The sequence below is a fragment of the Dermochelys coriacea genome, chromosome 3 (genome assembly GCF_009764565.3).
Source record: "Dermochelys coriacea isolate rDerCor1 chromosome 3, rDerCor1.pri.v4, whole genome shotgun sequence".
NCBI classification, from domain to species: Eukaryota; Metazoa; Chordata; order Testudines; family Dermochelyidae; genus Dermochelys; species Dermochelys coriacea.
In genome coordinates, this window is record NC_050070.1 from 30,534,522 (window position 1) to 30,554,707 (window position 20,186).

Sequence of the window (20,186 nt, forward strand, 5' to 3'; positions counted from 1 at the left end):
AATACTACATGGAGGTAGAAACTGACCTTTTCATCTCTGCAGGTTCCTACCTGGAACAAAACAAGAATCCTTTCACTGCGTTCCTTCTTGGACAGAAGACCTGAATGAAAGGTCTGTCAATCCAATGTCTTTTATGCATATTACATGCACTTACTGTGGGATAAGTATAAAATGAAAGAATTAACATTCTCTTAAGTTTGGTTAAGGAAATATGTATGTGTTATAACGAAAGACCTTAACTAGCAAGTAGAAAGAAGGCCTTGAAAATAATAAGTTCTAAGGCCAGAAGGAATGAATCTGCGTCAGAAGGGTGAACTGTGTCAGATTGGTTTTTAGCTGAAGTCAGTCACTGGTAAGGACATCACTTGTTAGTTAGATGGTATAAAAAGTAAATTCTAAAAGGGTTCATTGCTAATACCTGCCTGACCACACTGGAGCTGATCAATACGAGTCTAAGCACCCTGGGTTTAGCCAGTTTGATGAAATACTTATAGAAGTGTTTTGTTACTGTTTTGATGTAGTAAATTCATTATTAGATAGGCCTTTTAGGCATGTTTAGAGCAATTGTATAAATATCATTTGGCCTTTAGGAAATTTATGGTTAAATTAGTGTTTGGCGGTTTCCCATATCAATATTAATAATTCCAGCACTTACACATCAAACAAAGCTATTCACAAAGGCATACACAACTTCTATTTAAGGAGTATGGAAAATACTATCAATCGTTTCTTTGATTAGGAAACGATTTTCCTCTTGAGCATGGCAAGTGTCTGAATCCCTAGAAGAGTAAGACTGTTGATACAATCTTCAGGTTTAATTTGCTACTTTGCCTACTACTGTAGTTTGGGAGATCTGCTTTTCTCCTTATGAAACAAGAACCTTTAGCAGTGATCCAGCTTCCAGCTCTGCTTGCTATTTGGTCTGAGTAGGATTCCTCACCACCTGAAATTCATATCTCCATTAGCTGGAAGGGATGCCAGCATACAGTGCGCTACCCACTCAAACCAACTTGCTTCCCTCGGGGAAGGCTTCACAGGCACCTGCAGACGCAGTGAACACAGGAGAGCTCTCAAAAGAAGCACATGCAATGACAATGGATCCCTCTTTCCAGTGCTCCCAGAAGGCTATGCAGGACTTGAAGCTAACCCAGAGTCTTTTAACAGATGCATCTCTCCTTCCACTAACTTAGCGAACCTGAAGCATATCTGCAGAAATATGAAGGCAATTTGTAACAGGCTGGGAGCTAAAAATGGAAGTGATCAGTTCCCACCCTGGTTTACGTCATGTGGGAGGGAGAGGAGGGAAACATCTTCCAGCTTCATTTATTTCAGAGGTCAAAATATAGCAAAATGATACTTGTCAGCTAATCAAGACTCTAAATTGACAGATGGTTCCTGATGAAAATCAGAAGGAACCGAATTATAAAATAAATTCTTATAAATTAAGTAGCTGAATGTAATTCAGTACAGTACAGAATATTAATACTTTTTATTGACACATTTGTTTCCAATTTGCAGCAGCATTCCACAGGGGACTGGCCCTGCTACAAAGGCACCAGCTTGGATTCCCTCCTGGGGCAGAGGGGCTCTGGGCAAACTAGTTTAAGAATCTTTAAAATCTTGGCTTTCAATCATATTTTAGAAGTATCAAGAGAATGAGAATTTCTGCTCCAATACGGTTTTGCTGCTTTAAAACAAACATTGAAGCAATTCTTCAGCATTCCATTAGTCTGCTAACAAAATGCCAAAGTATGATCTAAAAATAGGACTATGAATTTGCACTCATAAGGAGATCTGTTCAAATCCCAGACTACTAAGAGGCTTGACGTGGTTATGGACAATCCATTTCTATGCATCCAGCATGTGCCCAAAATGGACTCCCGAGGAAGACTGCCAGCTTACCTTCTGACTAGATAAGAGCCACTTCCTGTGGAACACTCCTGTTAATGTCATGTGCATGGGGGTGGTGTTTATGAGAAAGCATGGAACTCGCATGGAGATTTACTGCCCAACTACAATAGACAGACACGGTTTGTGTTTACCCAAGCGATTTACTTCCTCAAACTAAGTCTTCATCAGTCAGGGTGCACCAAAAGGGATGCACAAGTACTCTCTCCTAAAGGGATGATAAGTACATCATTTTTTCTTTGGAATCTTCTACTTCTATTTCAGGCTCAACATAAGGTAACCCTCCCTGCAATATTCTAAAATAAACCACAGCATGTTTGGTCACTTCACACTGCATTCCCCAATCACTCATGTTCCAACACATTTCTTCAGATTAACTAATGAACAAGTCCATGGTTCTGAATATATATAGTTAATGTTTCCATTTGTGAGCTACAAATGTAACTAATTTGCATTCAGGAAAACACAGGAAAACGCGATCACAGAACAAACTGCAAGAGTCAAGGAAATGCCAGACTGAGATGCACATCATTGAATATAATGTCTCTTCAAGCTCTTAAACCCTACGACCAACAAATACGTTTTTCCACCAACTTCCAAAGCAGTAGACCAAAGACAAGAGAAGTGTCTTGGCTCTAACTAAAGCACCTACTGAAAGAGAGGTAAAACTGTGATTCTATTAAAAAGAAAGCAATTGGGGCATCTTATTCCACATTTATAAAACAATGACACTCATACTCTTTCCCCATCTTCAGGGTGCAATAGTCAGACACACCTAATATCTAAGACTATGATTTAGTCATGGGTATTTTTAGTAAAAGTCATTGACAGGTCACGGGCAATAAACAAAATTTCACAGCCTGTGACCTCTCCATGACATACTATAAATACCCCCTGACTAAATCTTGAGGGGGCGGGGGTGACCGCTGTTGGAGGGGGTGCCCTGTGGGGCCATTACTGGGGGGCAGGGGCAGGCCCAGCAGCACCAGCGGCGGGGGCTGCTGAGCAGCAGCTGCTCTTGCTGCCCCCGGTGTGCTTCTGGGGAAGGACCAGGGAGAGGGGGCATTGCTCGGGAGGAGTGGGGAGGAGGAGAAGAGTGAGGCCAGCAACACCAGCTCCTGGGGCTGCCGAGCCGTGACTGCTCTCAGCGGCTGTTACGCAGTGGATGCTCCAGCTGCCTCAGGACTGTTACCTGGGGGAGAGGAAAGTAAAGTAAAGAAGGGGGGCAGGGGAGGAGGAAAGCTGCTCAGGGAGGTGCCTGAGGGAGAGCTGGAGCCAGTGGCTCCAGCTGCTGGGGGCTGCCGAGCAGTGGCTTCTCCAGCCACCCCCGGGACCGCTGCTCAGGTGGTCTCTGGAGCCAGCTGCATTGGCCGCTGTTTGGGCAGTTCCTAGGGTCAGCTGCTTGAGCAGCCGTTGGGTCAGCCACACGGGCTGCTGCAGAAGTCACGGAGGTCACAGAAAATCACGGAATCTGTGACTTCCGCGAATTTCGTGACAGACACAGAGCCCTAGTAATATCATCTGGAATGCTGCCCTTATACTTGTAACAAGTTTACACAATCCGTTTTTCTAGATCCCTGCCTCATTCAAATAACTCCTAACCACTCAGTTTTTTTAGCACTGTTTACAAAGTAAGGATGTTTACACTTAAAAGCAAACATTTGAAGCACCACATATAGGAGGCATTTCCCAGCTTAATCATAATGAATATACTCCGACACCCAAAGTTTCCACGAGGGAGGGCTAGAAAGAGGATGAAAACTAGTATTGCATCTACTCTCATTAAAGGAATATTTGGATGTTCTGAATTATGGTTACAAATCAACCTACCTACCTTAGGTACTAAGACAGCCCCGTATTTTCACAGTATCAGAGAGCTTCATGATCTTTAATATATTTCTCCTCACAATGTCCCTGTGAATTAAGGAAGTGCTATTATCTCCATTTTAGAGATGAGGAATTGAGGCACAGAGAGACCAAGTGATTTGCCCAAAGTCAGAGGAAGCCTGTGGCTAGCAGGGAATTGAAATTAGGTTGCCAAGTTGTAGACTAGCGCTCTAACCATTGTGACATCTTCCTTTTTTCTAGGCCTACCACATACAGATCTCCCACTGAGGCTAGTGGAATTCCACATCTTCAGGGGGCTTAAAGGATCAATCCCATAGTTCAGTGGAATACTGAAGGTGCTCCCCCCACCAACAGCTTGCACAGTCTCTACCTGATTGGCCGCTTCCCCCAGATTCCTCCTGGGTTTTCTCTCCTTCCACACCCCATACTGCTGTCACATTGCGAGGAGCCAAGATTCACTGCTGGGCAGGAAATGAAAAACATTGAGGGGATGGGGATTGGGCAGGAGCAGTTTCAGTTTTCCTGCCCAAATGAGGAACCTGGAAGAGCCCAGCAAGACAGCAGTGAAGTGCTCCATCTCGCCTACTTTCTACCAGAATACTCTTAGTGGCTGAAGGGCATGCTGTGTACCCAGCTATTTATTAATTCTGTATGACCATGGTGTCCAGCAACCCAAACAAGGTTCAGAGACCCAGGTACAAACAAGCCAATCCCTGTCCTAGAGAGAACTTTGAGAGAGGACAAGGTAACAATAAAACAGAGTCAAGCAGGAAATCACCATACTCAGCACAACACTTTCCTAGACTTTTTCTGGTTTTGGTTTTAAAAATCTGACTTGCCAAGTTACAGGTTATCAAAGAGTCCTGGTATCTGAATTGCTGAACAGGTAAAGCAAGTGCAAATCTTCCATGATCTTTGGGGTGTGTGTGTGTGTGTGTGTGTGTGTGTGTGTGTGTGTGTGTGTGTGTGTGTGTGTGTGTGTGTGTGTGTGTGTGTGTGTGTGTGTGTGTGTGTGTAAAAAGCCATGTGTGCACAATACTCTTAATGTAGCTATAAAGAGAATCCTTTGAACTAAAAAGTTTTATACACTGTATTAAAGACATTTCTGACCTAACAGGATTTGCTGGTAGCCCAAACCAGCTCCAGTTCTTAGCAGATCGACTTCTGTTTATGGAAGATGGGAATTGCTGTAACAACTGCACAGCATTTTATGCATTTTTAATGTAGTACTTCTAATCTTTCAGTGTATACTATTTTTTAATTTTCTGTAAGAGGAGGGACGACCAACAAGGGGACCACATTTGCAGAAGACACAAAATTATTTGGTTAATTAAGACTAGCAAAGACTGATGAACTCCAGAGGGAACTAGCAGCTAAATTATTTATATTGCAGTTATATTATTAAGGCCTGACTCTGGTCTGTTCAGAAGCAATACTGACTTGAATGCTGTTGCCAAAAGAATCTCCTGCCCTTTGCTTCCTAGTATGTCCACTCGGTCTTTGCATCACTTTACTGGCCCCTCATTCTGCTGCATGTGAAGTTCAAACTTCTAGTCCTAGCTTTCAAGACCCTATATCATGCATCCCTTGCCCTCTCTCTGTTCTCCTCTCCTCTTTATTCTCCTTCCCTTGACCCTATCCACTGCACCAACACAACAAGCCTCAATAACCTCATTGCTTTCCCTCATGAATGTCACCACGCCTTTTCATGCTGCACCTTATACTTGGAACACCTTTCAAAAGCTAATTGCACAGCCCTTACCTGCCAAAAAACATTCCTAAAAACTCACTCACTGGTGACATCACCTGCAAAACATGCGTTTATACTCATTAAAAAACCCTGAACAATGGGACCATCAAGACTTACCTTTATAATCAAACTTCTGTAACATCCTGATTCACCCCATTCTACCTGATGTTAGTTACAACTCATCTATCAAGTGAAACATGTAGGCCACAATCCCGTAAATGCTTATGGATGCGCAGAACTTTACTTGCCTGAGGCGGTCACAGTGAATTAGTAACGTGATAATTCATGATGAATGGGGACTGTTTAGAAACATGCACTTTGTTGTATGTGCCCATATTTGTAGGATCAGGGCCTCAGACTGAAAGCTTGTCAGGGCAGAGATGCATCTTACATGCATTTCCTGTGAAGTGCCTGGGATCCCATGGGCACTTTAAAATGATAACGATGATGACAAAATAGTGAAGCTGGCCTTATGAGTGTCTAGTCAGTATGACAGTAGAGCAGCTATAGCATAACATGTTATGGAAAAAACACAAGTGAGGAAAAGGATCCTGCTTACTGCCTAACACATTGGTGTGTTGCCTCCCCTGATTTAGTGTTTACTACATCCCAAGAACAATGAATATATACTGTTTTGATTAGTATCCAGGAACACCAGGCAGCAGCTGATTACAAAGGGGCAAGTAGTTTAAAATGTCATTAAATAAAATGATTAGAACACATCTGTGAAGCTAGTCAATTCACTGCAGGCCAAAATGTTGCTAAGGAAAATTACGATGCTCCCCTTGTAAATAACCTTATCTACCTGCAGCAGAGATGAACCAATAGCTTAACGTTTTTGTTCAGCACATGTACTAAACCAGATTAAAATGGTCATCAAATAGTTAAAAGTAAACAGCAAAATTTAATAAGCTTCGACAAACCAAGTGAGCTAGTGGTAGGTTGCTCTGCCAACAATTTCATGTGCTCAGCCCTTTCCTAGATGGACTCCTTTAGATGGCATGAAAGAAATCTGCCCTTTAAGAACTGTCCAATCAACATGAATAATAGGTGGATGGTTGCTTCTGTAATCACATCTCCACCCCCTCCCACACTCTTATTCTGCACAAGAGGATAATATAGGTCAGAAAAGATTAACTGCAGAAGGAAAGTTAAAGTGAATGCTTGGGTGTTAAGAGTGAACAGCCACCGGCCAGAAACAGTCTAGAGGAAATTAAGCATTTCAGTGAAAATATAATAGGGAAAAGAATGACTTCTATCTCAGAGCCCTGCAAATTAACTTGGATGTGGGCTGGGAAGACAGTGCTAATCTGCTTTCAGAAATGTAAATATCCAGCATACATTTACAATCCTGTCACAGGCTATAAGAAAACTCACTGGAAATCTGATTTACCACCTATCCTCTTATTGGAAAATAAAATAAAACCTTGCTGTAGAAGCAGTAAACCCAACTTCTTCTCCCAGCCCTAGGAAATGCTATAAGATGTTTTCATGCCATGAAAGGCCCTTTATGGGCACATTTTGTTGCAAGTCCACCGCTTACATTCCAGTGGATGCTCACTTGGTATCCTTTCCTCACTTCACACACTCCTTCCGCACCACACTTCCCTTCCTTTCTGTGAGTGTCTGTCTGTCTCTATATTACTTCCAACTTATCTATCGATCTTATGTACTCATCCTCATTTTACAGATAGGAAACTCAAGCAGAGAGACACACCAAGACCAAGATCCTCAAAGACTTCAGTGGAAGTTGAGTCTAAATACCTTTCAGGTTCTGGGCCTAAGTGACTTAGCTACTGTCAAGGTTCCTTCCCTACTCTAGGGTCGGATGTGGGATCCTATATGAAAGGCCCCCTAAGCTTATTCTTACCAGCTTAGGTTAAAAGTTCCCAAGGCACAGACTTCTTTCTTGCCTTGGGAACCCGCTTAGGTTAAAAACCTGGTACACTGCCACCACCAAGCGATTTAAACAAAGAACAGGGAAAGAGACCACTTGGAGACGTCTTCCCCCAAAATATCCCCTGAAGCCTTACACCCCTTTCCTGGGGAAGGCTTGATAATAATATCCTCACCAATTGGTACAGGTGAACACAGACCCAAACCCTTGGATCTTAAGAACGATGAAAAATCAATCAGGTTCTTAAAAGAAGAATTTTATTTAAAGAAAAGGTAAAATATCACCTCTGTAAAACCAGGATGGTAAATACTTTACAGGCTAATCAGATTCAAAACATAGAATCTAGGCAAAACCTTAAGTTACAAAAAAAAAAAAAAAAAAAAAAAAAAAAAAAAAAAAAAAAAAAAGACAAAACCAGGAATACACATTCCCTCCAGCACAGCGAATTTCACAAGCCAAAAAAACAAAAGAAAATCTAACGCATTTTCTAGCTAGATTACTTACTAACTTTACAGGAGTTGGAAGGCTTGCATCCTTGATCTGTTCCTGGCAAAGTTATCACACAGACAGACAAAACCCTTTGTCCTGCCTCCTGATTTGAAAGTATCTTGTCCCCTCATTGGTCACTTTGGGTCAAGTGCCAGCGAGATTACCTTAGTTTCTTAACCCTTTACCGGTGAAAGGATTTTGCCTCTGGCCAGGAGGGATTTTATAGCACTGTATACAGAAAGATGGTTACCCTTCCCTTAATATATATGACATCTACAATCACACAGGAAGCCTATGGCAGAACAAGGTATTTAATCTGGGTCTCGAGTCTCAGGTTAACGCACTAACCACTGGATCATTTTTCTGAGCCTCCTTCCCCTTCCTTCATAAAGGGGGTACACAAATACCGATTAATCTTTACATGAATCAGCTTTTCAGACCTCAGATAATTTCTTCCACGTCTGTCGACTAATTCACAAGGTCAATACTCTGTTAGAATTCCTTCCAAAAACCCATCTCTGCCATAACGCTTGTGTTGAAGCTAGCTGATGTACAAAGAAAAGTGTGCAGAGTAATTAGCCATAATTAATATGTTCTCTGTGGGGGGGGGTTGTGTGGAGGGGGTGACGACTTAAAACCCATTGTGTCAACATATTACCAAGATGCAACCAATGATCATCTCAACCACTTTATATGTAGGCTGCACCTCTTCTGTGTCTCCTGCCTATTTTAGACAATGAGCTCCTTGCAGCAGGGACTATGCCTTATTTTCTGTTTGGAAAACACTTAGCACGGTATAGTACAGAAAGGAATACCACCACCAGTATAGTGGTACTGTCACTTTTTTTTTTTTAAAAAAACAGTAACATTTTATTCTTCTCTTAATAGGAAATGCTTCAAGCCAAATTGAAACCTTAAGTTTTCCACCCATTGTTCTTTTGCTCCAAGTGAATGAAGCTTCTTTGTATAGGATAATCTGTTTGCTCCTCACCATTGCATCAGAGCACCTCACATACATTCATGGATGTGTCCTTAACACCTGCCTTTCTTCTCCTTGGAAGGTAGGGAAGAATTACCACCACCATTTTACAGATGGGAAAAACCAGATGCACCAATAAATAAGTGATTTTCCCCAGGTGACACGGCAAGCATCTTGCAGAGATAGAAACCGAACCAACATCTCCCAATTCACAGTCCAGTGCCTTAACCACAAGGCCATGCTTCCTCTGTTCTTTCCTTAAATTTTATAGCTTGTTAGATATCTATAATAAACATCTTAAAGATGAGAATAGCACAGTGCCCCCATCTGATCCAGAGGTGAGAGGGCAGCATGGATAGCAGTCTCAGTGTGGCAACAACTCCAATAAAGGGGAAGGTGCCAATACACTGTGCTGGTAGAGGTCTGTTCACTTTTAGCCTTTGAAAAGAAAAAGAAAAAGAAGCTAACCTTCATCTCACCAATCTTGGCCAGAGCATGCACCCAAGAGAGATTTAAGATTCAAATCTTCCATTGCAGTTGCAAAAAAAACTATTCGAGCAACATCCACGGCCAAAATTTCAGAGTATAGTTAGCTGTATATGACCAGTAAACAAAGCAAAGAAAATAAGACCGTATGCTTACACTCAGCTTTGTGAAGCTTCAGTTAACTGGTAAGGATGCAACCCTAGTCAAATATAATAAACTTACATATTACATTACAAGAAAGTAAAATGTCACATCTATTATTTTATAGTTATCATTTTTATATAGCACTTTATATGTGGTAGCATTTTATATTTGCAATCCAGGTGTCCTGGACACAGACAAAAATTGCAGGATGATATTTAGTTTATCACTTATGCTGATTCCTATAAAAAGTCATCAGCTTTGATATCAGAGGAACAGTGATGACTGACAACCATCACGTCTTCAGAAAGACGAACTACAACAACAAAATAATGGAGGAATTTAAGAGGCCCCAAAGAAAACTGCCATCTGTAATATTTCAAGAGAGTTTTATTGTTCAACCTTCAATAAGAAGCTGAGACTAGCTGTAATTCCAAGCAGGTCTGCCACTGGTTCCATTCCTCTTTTAATGCATTGATTCTCAACACCTAAACCAATGACACAAACACTTTCCATGGGTTCAGCTAAATTTTAAGCAGGTGGGAGCTGCAGTGCAGATGAGGGTCTTGTAGCCTGACCTGCTCTTTACCATTTCAATTAAAAGCATTTCAGAACGTGCAACTACAGCGGTTGTAAAAATGAGGCTAGCCACTTGTGCCTTCTCTGCATGACAACAGCTTTTTGACTGAAAACGTATTGGGACCAGGAGAAAGTTTTACTGTAATGACCCCCAGCGTAGCACAGAGACAGTGCTAGAGTTTACTTCTGAATTTAGGCCTCCTGCATGGCAGCAGCTTACAATATTTATTCAACCAACCCAACGCAATTTAAAATAAATCTTCTTTTACCAAGTTAGCAGCTAGGTTTAAGATTATTTCTAAGGACTTTAAATAAATAAATATATATAATAGGAAAAGTCTGACCTTTAAGCCTTCTCTTCCTCCACAAGTTACTAAGAGCATGATGTTGCCTTAGAGGGGAAACAAAATATCATAGGCAAGGTATTGGAGTTAGACTTAGACCAATTTCTTTTTAATGAGCTTTACCAGTTGGGATAGCATGAGCATGATCGGATTTGTGGCTATGTCAAGCTTCTCTTCAGCTATGTATGTAGTAATTGGCTCCATGTCTGCAGTTTATTGTTAGCTGAAGTCAGTGTCTGCATCGCAGAAGAATTCCCAACACACAAGGCAGCAAAAATAAAAGGGATCACTGTGCGACTTACAAAAAAGAAATGTGATATTGCTGGAATAACTAATCAAAAGTAAACTGATTCTTTAAAACACCTATTAAGCCCCAATCCTGCAAACATGAATAACTGTACACATGCGAGTAGTCCCATTGATGTGAATGGTCCTACTCATTTACAGGTTCAAGACCATAGTCTAATGTAGCATCGCTACTCAAAGCGGTGAACAGCATAGGCTTAACCTAACTTGCAAAGCAATGTTTTGAAGACATCTATGCACAGAGAGACAGGTAGACAACTACTAGGAACTATGATGCATCAGCCTATAAAAGTTTCCATTCCATCAACACAGACAAGAGTGTTTTTCTGAGTCAACTGCATAGATATAATTTTGTACATGATACTGCACCCATTTCTGCAAAATGCTGAATGTACAAGCTTACAAAAAATAAAAATTAAGTTCAGGGCCTTCTAAAACATTAGGACCTCCAATTCTGCCTCAAGTTTTGCACAGACAAGTAGTTGCATTTTATAGTGCTACGGGTACGTCTAACTACAAAATTAGGTCAAATTCATAGAAGTCGTTTTTTTAGAAATTGTTTTTATAGTCAATTGTGTGTGTCCCCACACAAAATGCTCTAAGTGCATTAACTCAGCGGAGTGCTTCCACAGTATTAAGGCTAGCATCGACTTCCGGAGCGTTGCACTGTTGGTAGCTCTCCCACAGTCTCCTCCGCCCACTGGAATTCTGGGTTGAGATCCCAATGCCTAATGGGGCAAAAACATTGCCGTGGGTGGTTCTGGGTACGTCATCAGGCCCTCCCTCCCTCCGTAAAAGCAACGGCAGACAATCATTTCATGCCTTTTTTCCTGAGTTACTGTGCAGACGCCATACCATGGCAAGCCCGCTCAGCTCACTGTCACCGTATGTCTCCTGGGTGCTGGCAGATGTGGTACTGCGGCAACCCATTGCCTTGTGGCAGCAGATGGTGCAATAGGCCTGATAATCATCGTCATCATGTCCGAGGTGCTCCTGGCTGCTTCGATAAGGTCGGTCAGGAGTCCCTGGGCAGACATGGGCACAGGGACTAAATTAGGAGTGACTCGACCAGGTCACTCTCTTTAGTCCTGTCAGCAGTCCTATTGTACCATCTTATGGTGAGCAGGCAGGAGATGAGGATGGCTAGCAGTCCTACTGCACCGTCTGCTGCCAGCCAAAGATGTAAAAGATAGATGGAGTGGATCAAAACAAGAAATAGACCAGATTTGTTTTGTATTCATTTGCTCCCCCCTCCCTCTCTCCGCGAAAACAACGGCCGACAATCGCTTCGGTGACATCTGTCTGGGGCACCTTGAAAAGTTTAATGGACATTCAGTCCTGCCTCAAATACCACAGGGAGGGATTGCTCAGTGGGTTGAGCATTGGCCTGCTAAACCCAGAATTTTGAGTTCAGTCCTTGAGGGGGCCATTCTGTGTGACAGTTGTTTTTGTTTTTCCTTGATGTAAAGCCACCCCCCGTGTTGATTTTAATTCCCTGTAAGCCAACCCTGTAAGCCATGTCGTCAGTCGCCCCTCCCTCCGTCACAGCAAGGGCAGACAATCATTTCGTGCCTTTTTTCTGTGCAGACACCATACCACGGCAGGCATGGAGCCCACTCTTATTACTTTGGCAATCAGGAGCAAATTAAACACCACACGCATTATCCAGCGGACCATGCAGCACCAGAACCTGGCGAAGCGAAACCGGGCAAGTAGGCGACATCAGCGTGGTGACGAGAGTGATGAGGACATGGACACAGACTTCTCTCAAAGCATGGGCCCTGGCAATGCGGGCATCATGGTGCTAATGAGGCAGGTTCATGCCATGGAATGCCGATTCTGGGCCCAGGAAACAAGCACAGACTGGTGGGACCGCATAGTGTTGCGGGTCTGGGATGATTCCGAGTGGCTGCGAAACTTTCGCATGTGTAAGGGCACATTCACGGAAACTTTGTGACTTGCTTTCCCCTGCCCCGAGGCGCAAGAATACCAAGATGAGAGCAGCCCTCACAGTTCACAAGCGAGTGGCAATAGCCTGGTGTTGCAAGCTTCCACAGGACAGCTACTGGTCAGTCAGGAATTAATTTGGAGTGGGCAAATCTACTGTGGGGGGGCTGCTGTGATGCAAGTAGCCAACGCAATCAAAGATCTGCTGATATCAAGGGTAGTGACCCTGGGAAATGTGCAGCTCATAGTGGATGGCTTTGCTGCAATGGGATTTCCTAACTGTGATGGGGCCATAGACGGAACCCATATCCCTATCTTGGCACCGGAGCACCAAGCCGGCGAGTACATAAATCGCAAGGGGTACTTTTCAATAGTGCTGCAAGTACTAGTGGATCACAAGGGACGTTTCAGCAACATCAACGTGGGATGGACGGGAAAGGTACATGACACTCGCATCTTCACGAACTCTGGCTTGTTTCAAAAATTGTAGGAAGGGACTTTCAACATCCCCAACGGTTATTTTCTGGTCTGGGAAGAAATGCCTATAATTATCCTTGGGGACCCAGCCTACCCCTTAATGCCATGGCTCATGAAGCCAAACACAAGCAGTTTGGAAAGTAGTCAGGAGCTGTTCAACTACAGGCTGAGCAAGAGCAGAATGATGGTAGACTGCATTTGGACGTTTAAAAGCACGCTGGCGCAGTTTACTGTCTCGGTTATACCTTAGTGAAACCAATATTCCCACTATTATTACTGCTTGCTGTGCACTCCACAATATCTGTGAGAGTAAGGGGGAGATGTTTATGGAGGGATGGGAGGTTGAGGCAAATTGCCTGGCCGCTGGTTACTCACAGCCAGACACCAAGGCAGTTAGAAGAGCACAGGAGGGTGCGGTGCGCACCAGAGAAGCTTTGAAAACCAGTTTTATGACTGGCCAGGCTAGGTGTGAAAGTTCTGTTTGTTTCTCCTTGATGAGCCCCCTCCCCAACTTGGTTCACTACTTCCCTGTAAGCTAACCACCCTCCCTTCCATCATTGCTTGCAGAGGCAATAAAGTCATTGTTGCTTCATATTCATGCATTCTTTATTAATTCATCACACAAATAGGGGGATAACTACCAAGGTAGCCGGGAGGGGTGGTGGAAGAGGGAAAGACAAGGCCACACAGCACTTTAAAACTTATTGAATTCTAGACTTCTGTTGCTTGGGCAATCCTCTAGAGTGGAGTGGCTGAGAGGCCAGAGGGCCCCCCCCCACCGCGTTCTTGGGCGTCTTGGAGGCTATGGAACTTGGGGAGGAGGGTGGTGCTTACACAGGGGCTGTAGCGGCTCCTGCTGCCTTTCCTGCAGTTCAACCACATGCTGGAGCATATTAGTTAGACCCTCCAGCAGCACTGAATCCTGCCTCCTCTCATCATGCTGCCACCACCTTTCAGCTTCAGCCCGCCACTTACTCATTTCAGCCTGCCACCTCTCCTCCTGGTCATTTTGTACTTTCCTGCACTCTGACATTGTCTGCCTCCACACATTCGTCTATGCTCTGTCAGTGTGGAGGACAGCATGAGCTCAGAAAACATTTAATTTGTGAGTGCGTTTTTTTCGCCTTCTGATCTTCACTAGCCTCTGGGAAGGAGAAGATCCTGTGATCCTTGAAACACATGCAGCTGGTGGAGAAAAAAAAAAGGGACAGTGGTATTTAAAAAGACATTTTATAGAACAATGGGTACACTCTTTCACGGTAAACCTTGCAGTTAAGATTACATACATAGCACGTGTGCTTACATTACAAGGTCGCATTCTGCCTCCCCCCCACCGCATGGCTAGCCCCTCACCCTTCCCCAATCCCCGTGGCTAACAGCAGGGAACATTTCTGTTCAGCCACAGGCAAACAGCCCAGCAGGAACGGGCACCTCTGAATGTCCCCTTAAGAAAAGCACCCTATTTCAACCAGGTGACCATGAATGATATCACTCTCCTGAGGATAACACACAGAGATAAAGAACGGATGTTGTTTGAATGCCAGCAAACACACTGCAATGCTTTGTTCTACAATGATTCCTGAGTATGTGCTACTGGCCTGGAGTGGTAAAGTGTCCTACCATGGTGGACAGAATAAGGCTGCCCTCCCCAGACACCTTTTGCAAAGGCTTTGGGAGTACATCCAGGAGAGCCGCAAATGCCAGGGCAAATTAGTGATTAAACATGCTTGCTTTTAAACCATGTATAGTATTTTAAAAAGGTACACTCACCAGAGGTGCCTTCTCCGCCTGGCGGGTTCAGGAGGCAGCCTTGGGTGGGTTCGGGGGGTACTGGCTCCAGGTCCAGGGTGAGAAACAGTTCCTGGCTGTTAAGAAAACCAGTTTCTCTGCTTGCTTGCTGTGAGCTATCGAAGTCTCATCATCATTATCTTCCTCATCCCCAAAACCTGCTTCCTTGTTGCCTCCATTTCCACTGAAGGAGTGAAACAGCACGGTTTGGGTAGTGTGGCTGAACCTCCTAAAATGGCATGCAGCTCATCATAGAAGTGGCATGTTTTGGGCTCTGACACAGAGCGGCCATTTGCCTCTCTGGTTTTCTGGTAGGCTTGCCTCAGCTCCTTAAGTTTCACATGGCACTGCTTCGGGTCCCTGTTACGGCCTCTGTCCTTCATGCCCTGGGAGATTTTGACAAATGTTTTGGCATTTCAAAAAATGGAACGTAATTTTGATAGCACGGATTCCTCTCCCCATACAGCGATCAGATCCTGTACCTCCCGTTCGGTCCATGCTGGAGCTCTTTTGCGATTCTGGGACTCCATCATGGTCACCTCTGCTGATGATCTCCACACTCACCTGCAGCTTGCCACACTGGCCAAACAGGAAATTGAAATTCAAAAGTTCCCGGTGCTTTTCCTGTCTACCTGGCCAGTGCATCTGAGTTGAGAGTCCTGTCCAGAGCGGTCACAATGGAGAACTCTGGGATAGCTCCCGGAGGCCAATAGCATCTAATTGTGTCCACAGTACCCCAAATTAGACCCAGTAAGGTCGATTTTTGCGCTAATCCTTTTGTCGGAGGTGGAGTAAGGAAATCAATTTTAAGAGCCCTTTAAGTCGGAAAAAAGGGCTTCGTTGTGTGGACGGGTGCAGGCTTAAATCGAATTAACGCTGCTAAATTCGACCTCAACTCTTAGTGTAGACCAGGGCTTAGTCATCTACCTAGTTATGTCTGAAAATCAGACAGTTGGTTGATGAAGCATGGAAAATTCTCTTTCAAGAGCATGAAGGCAAAATTGGAAACGGTTTCTGAAAAATCAGGGCCAAAATAGGTATATTCTTTTTATACATTATTCCTAAGAGCAGAAGGATCACTGATCAATAATTTTCCAGGTTACATATGGTCTCTTCGCCCATCCTACCATCACTTAGCAATGAGAGCCCGATGGCCCCAACTCAACAAAAGCCTTTAAGCATCTCTATTCATCCAAGCATAAGCAAAGTCAACATGACAAACATGTGGCTACAACTAAACAAAAGCTTGAATGTTTTTTTGAATCAGGGCACACTATAGAATGGAGGTCTAAGACTACTCCAAAGTGGAGTTAAAAAAAAAAACGACCTGATAACGTAAGGGAACAATGTCGGTAGGTAACCAGGCACCTTCACTTTCATTATAGGTCAATACTTTGCTGTGCTACACAAAATCATAGCAGTGAACAACAGAATTAGGTTAGCAGAAGAAGAGACTACAACAATTCCAAGTATCTTTTTTGTCTCATCTTTGAGCAGATGATGTAAGCAGTATAATAATGGGCAGTGGGCTCAAAGAACCATAAAACACTGGCATTGTACATGTGGCTATATTTTTACTAGCTTTTTCAGAAGGTTAATCAAAACACAAATGCCCACCTACTGACAGAAATAATTATTTTGGGATGAGTCAGTATTTCAAAATTCTGCAAAGAGCATTGACAATGTCAGTCAAACCAAACTTAACTCTTCCCAATTCAGTTACATTTAGTCTACTCCATCATACCTCCACTATAGAAAGAATTTCAATGGGAAAAATCTCACATGGATTAAGGTTTATTGATCACCAAGGCAACAATTCTGAGACTGTAAATCAGAGATCTCTCTCTCCAAGTGAAAAGGAAGAGACAGTATTTACAGAAGCAGCCTCAGCCTGTAATGAGAAAGCTTCAGGGCAAAAAAGGAAAGCATGAGAGTATAGAGAATCCATTTATAGATTATACATAACTGTTCATCCTTTTTGTTGTAGCATTTTTTTATACAACTCTCTTACTGTTCCCCCTTTCTTTTATTTGGATGAATCAGGAAACACTAATACACCCTAAAAATCAATTACGGCTGTTAAGATCACTGGTGCTGTTTTACATTGTAATTATGTGTAAAACCATTTTAGCTTTGCCTCCAATCACTTCTCCTGGTTGCACCTGTATTTTTATAAATAAACTGCAACAACACGGATGTCACTGAGGCACTTTTCTTCCGTCTACCGGGACATGAAAAGTGAGTGAACAGTTTCTCAGAAAGGTTCAAAATGAACTATTCACTGATCACAGGAAAGAAAAAAAGTCCTAGTAAACACAAAAGCCAGGTTCACTTCAGGTCAAACACAAAGCCCAACAGAAACCACTTTTACAAAGTGTAAGTCCCCACAGCCTTCCTGATGGACCAATTTTGCTAGAAGTAGTTTACTGAGAAGTTTCCACTGTTAGCTCAGCAGCTCAGCCAATTTATGGAACAAATTTATAGAAACACAGAAATGTAGGGCTGGAAGGGAGCTCAAGAAGTCATCAGCCCCCTGCCCTGAGGCAGGACCAAATAAACCTAGACCATCCCTGACAGGTGTTTGTCCAACCTGTTCTTAAAAATGTCCAGGGAGGGGGATTCCACAACCTCCTGTGGAGCCCTATTCCAGATCTTAACTATCCTTACAGTTAGAGATTAGGAAAACATTCTATCTCACTTGCAGCAAATTGAGCCCATTACTTCTTGTTCTACCATAAGTGGACATGGAGAACAAATCATCATCTGCTTTATAACAGCACTTAACATATTTGAAGACTTATCGGATCCTCCTCAGTCTTCTTTTTTCAAAACTAGCCATGCCCAGTTTTTAAACTTTTCCTCGTTGATCAGGTTTTCTAACCTTTTAAATAATTTTTGTTGTTCTCTGGACTTTCTCTAATTTGTTCACATCTTTCCTAAAGTGTGGCACACAGAATTGGACACAGTACTCCAGCTGAGGCCCCACCAATGCTGAGTAGAATGGGACAATTACCTCTTGTGCTTATATATGACATTCCTCTTAATACACCCAGAATACTAGCCTTTTTTGTAACCACATCGCATTGTTGACTCATTCAATTTACGATCCATATAACCTCCAGATACTTTTCAGCAGTACTACCACCTTGCTATTTCCCCACTGTGTAGCTGGGGATTTGATTTTTCCTTCTTAAGTGAAGTACTTTGCATTTGTCTTTATTGAATTTTATCTTGTTGAATTAAGATGAATTCTCCATTTTGAGTTCTAGTCCTATCATCCAAAGTGCTTGCAATCCTCCTAGCTTGGTGTCATCTGCAAATTTTATAGGCATTCTCAACTCCATTATCCAAGTCATTAATGAAAATATTGACTAGTACCAGACCCAAGACTGACCTCTGAAAATCATACTAGATATGCCCTTCCAATTTGAAAACAAACCTTAATAACTAGTATGGTCTTTCAACCAGGTGTGCCCCTCTCTTATAAATTCATCGAGACAGCATTTCCCTCATTTACTAATGAGAACATCATGTGGGACTATGTCAAAAGCCTTACTAAAATAAAGATGCATCATTTCTACTGCTTTCCTCCTATCCATTAGGCCAGTAACCCTATCAAAAAAGGAGATTAGGTTGCTGTGATATGATTTGTTCTTGACAAATCCATCCTGGCTATTCCTTATAACCTTATGCTCTAGGTGCTTACAAATTGCTAACACGATCAATATTTTCCCTGTGAAGAAGGCAATCCATGCATTTCAAGTTTCAAGCACCTCCAGCTCTAAGTACTGGATTGCCTTCTTCACAGGGAAAATATTGATCGTGTTAGCACTAATATTGACAACTGCTACACCTACCTACAGGGGTGAGAACAAGAGGCTTTTAAAACCTTAGGGCGCTGGCTGGTCTCCCTAGAGCAGTGGTTCTCAACCTATTTACCACTGTGGGCCGCATAAATAACTCTCAATGTGTTATGTGGGCGGCCTCCACACAATATATACGCTACGATGTCACATGGGCCAGAACTGTGTGTTGACTGGGCTGCAAGTGGCCCGAGGTTGAGAACCATTGCCCTAGAACATGTGAATGAGAATCTTTACCATCTACCAGGATCCCATGCATTTCCTTGTCTCCAGATTTTACATCAGGTAATCTAGACCTTCTACCTGGCATCGCAACACAGATCCTGTGGGCCTACCAGAAGACTTGGCAGGTGGAAAAGTGGTGCTGGAGAAACTGAGGGGGGAGGGAGAAGTAATAATTGGGACAAGGCAGAAAGCAGTGGTATTCTGAATGGTTCTCCAAACTGATCATGCACTGGTGCTGCTGTGTAAACAAATTAGTTTAGTATAGTGAGTGATAATGTTGAGGGAGGAGCTTAATTGAATAAATTACCAAATATATTTTCAAAAAAGTTTGTTCGAGAAGGGTAATGCTGTTTGAGTGAGGTGATAAGAACAGTAAAAAGAAATCACTAGCATTGAGAAGGGAAACAGATATTCTCAAAGCACCAAGTTTTTATTTACAGAAGATAAACAGGAAAAAAAAAGTTAATTCCTGCAGATGCTCCTGTCTTGGGGTGGCTTTGATAAAAGCCTCTTAATTTTGACTCTGGGCCAGTTATATTTCATTTCAGCAGCTCCACAGACCAAAAGAGCACTACAAATAATTAACAAAAATTGACTTGAGGGTTAAGCCTACCCACTTGAAGGAATCAATAAAGGCTGAGTGTGTATTTTTTTCTTTATTCTAATTTTTGGTTTATCATTATGATCATCCTAGTCTGACCTCCTGTATAATACAGGTCAAAGAACTTCACCCAAAATGTTCTGCAACAAGCCCATAACTTTTGTTTGAGTTACTGAACTCTTGAGAAAGGTATTCAACCTTGATTTAGAAAGACTCCAAGTGACAGAGACTCCACCTCAGCCATAAGTAAGTTGTTCCAATGGTTAACTCCCCTCACTGTTAAAAATGTACACCTTATTACGTCTTCTTTCTGTCATGCACTATGCAAGCTGGGGTCTGTTCCTGCAACCCTTACTCACAAGGTAGCCAACTTCAATAGGACTATTTGGGTTGGTAAGGTTTGAAAAACCAGACCCTTAGAAGGCAAGTTTTTTGGGGGCAAGGACCACGTCTCTACCCTCTCTGTACAGCATTATGAACACCTATAGCAGTCAACAACAATGAATAAATTAAGGCCCATCCTGTTACTCCTTGTGCCTGGGCAGACTGTTGTGTTTG

At 42.8% G+C, this 20,186-nt stretch overlaps 1 protein-coding gene across 4 annotated transcripts in view; it reads right to left on the reverse strand.

Annotated features, from left to right (window-relative positions):
* Window positions 1-20,186, reverse strand: part of HPCAL1 (hippocalcin like 1) — a 118,878-nt gene that overhangs the window by 59,217 nt on the left and 39,475 nt on the right. The window contains exon 1 of one of the 4 annotated variants that reach the window (XM_043510246.1): window positions 3,743-3,822. The exons of the other annotated variants lie outside the window; for them this stretch is intronic. The gene's annotated coding sequence lies outside the window, so the exon portion shown is untranslated. Of the gene's footprint in view, window positions 1-3,742; window positions 3,823-20,186 lie in introns of those variants that run through there. 4 annotated transcript variants of the gene reach the window in all.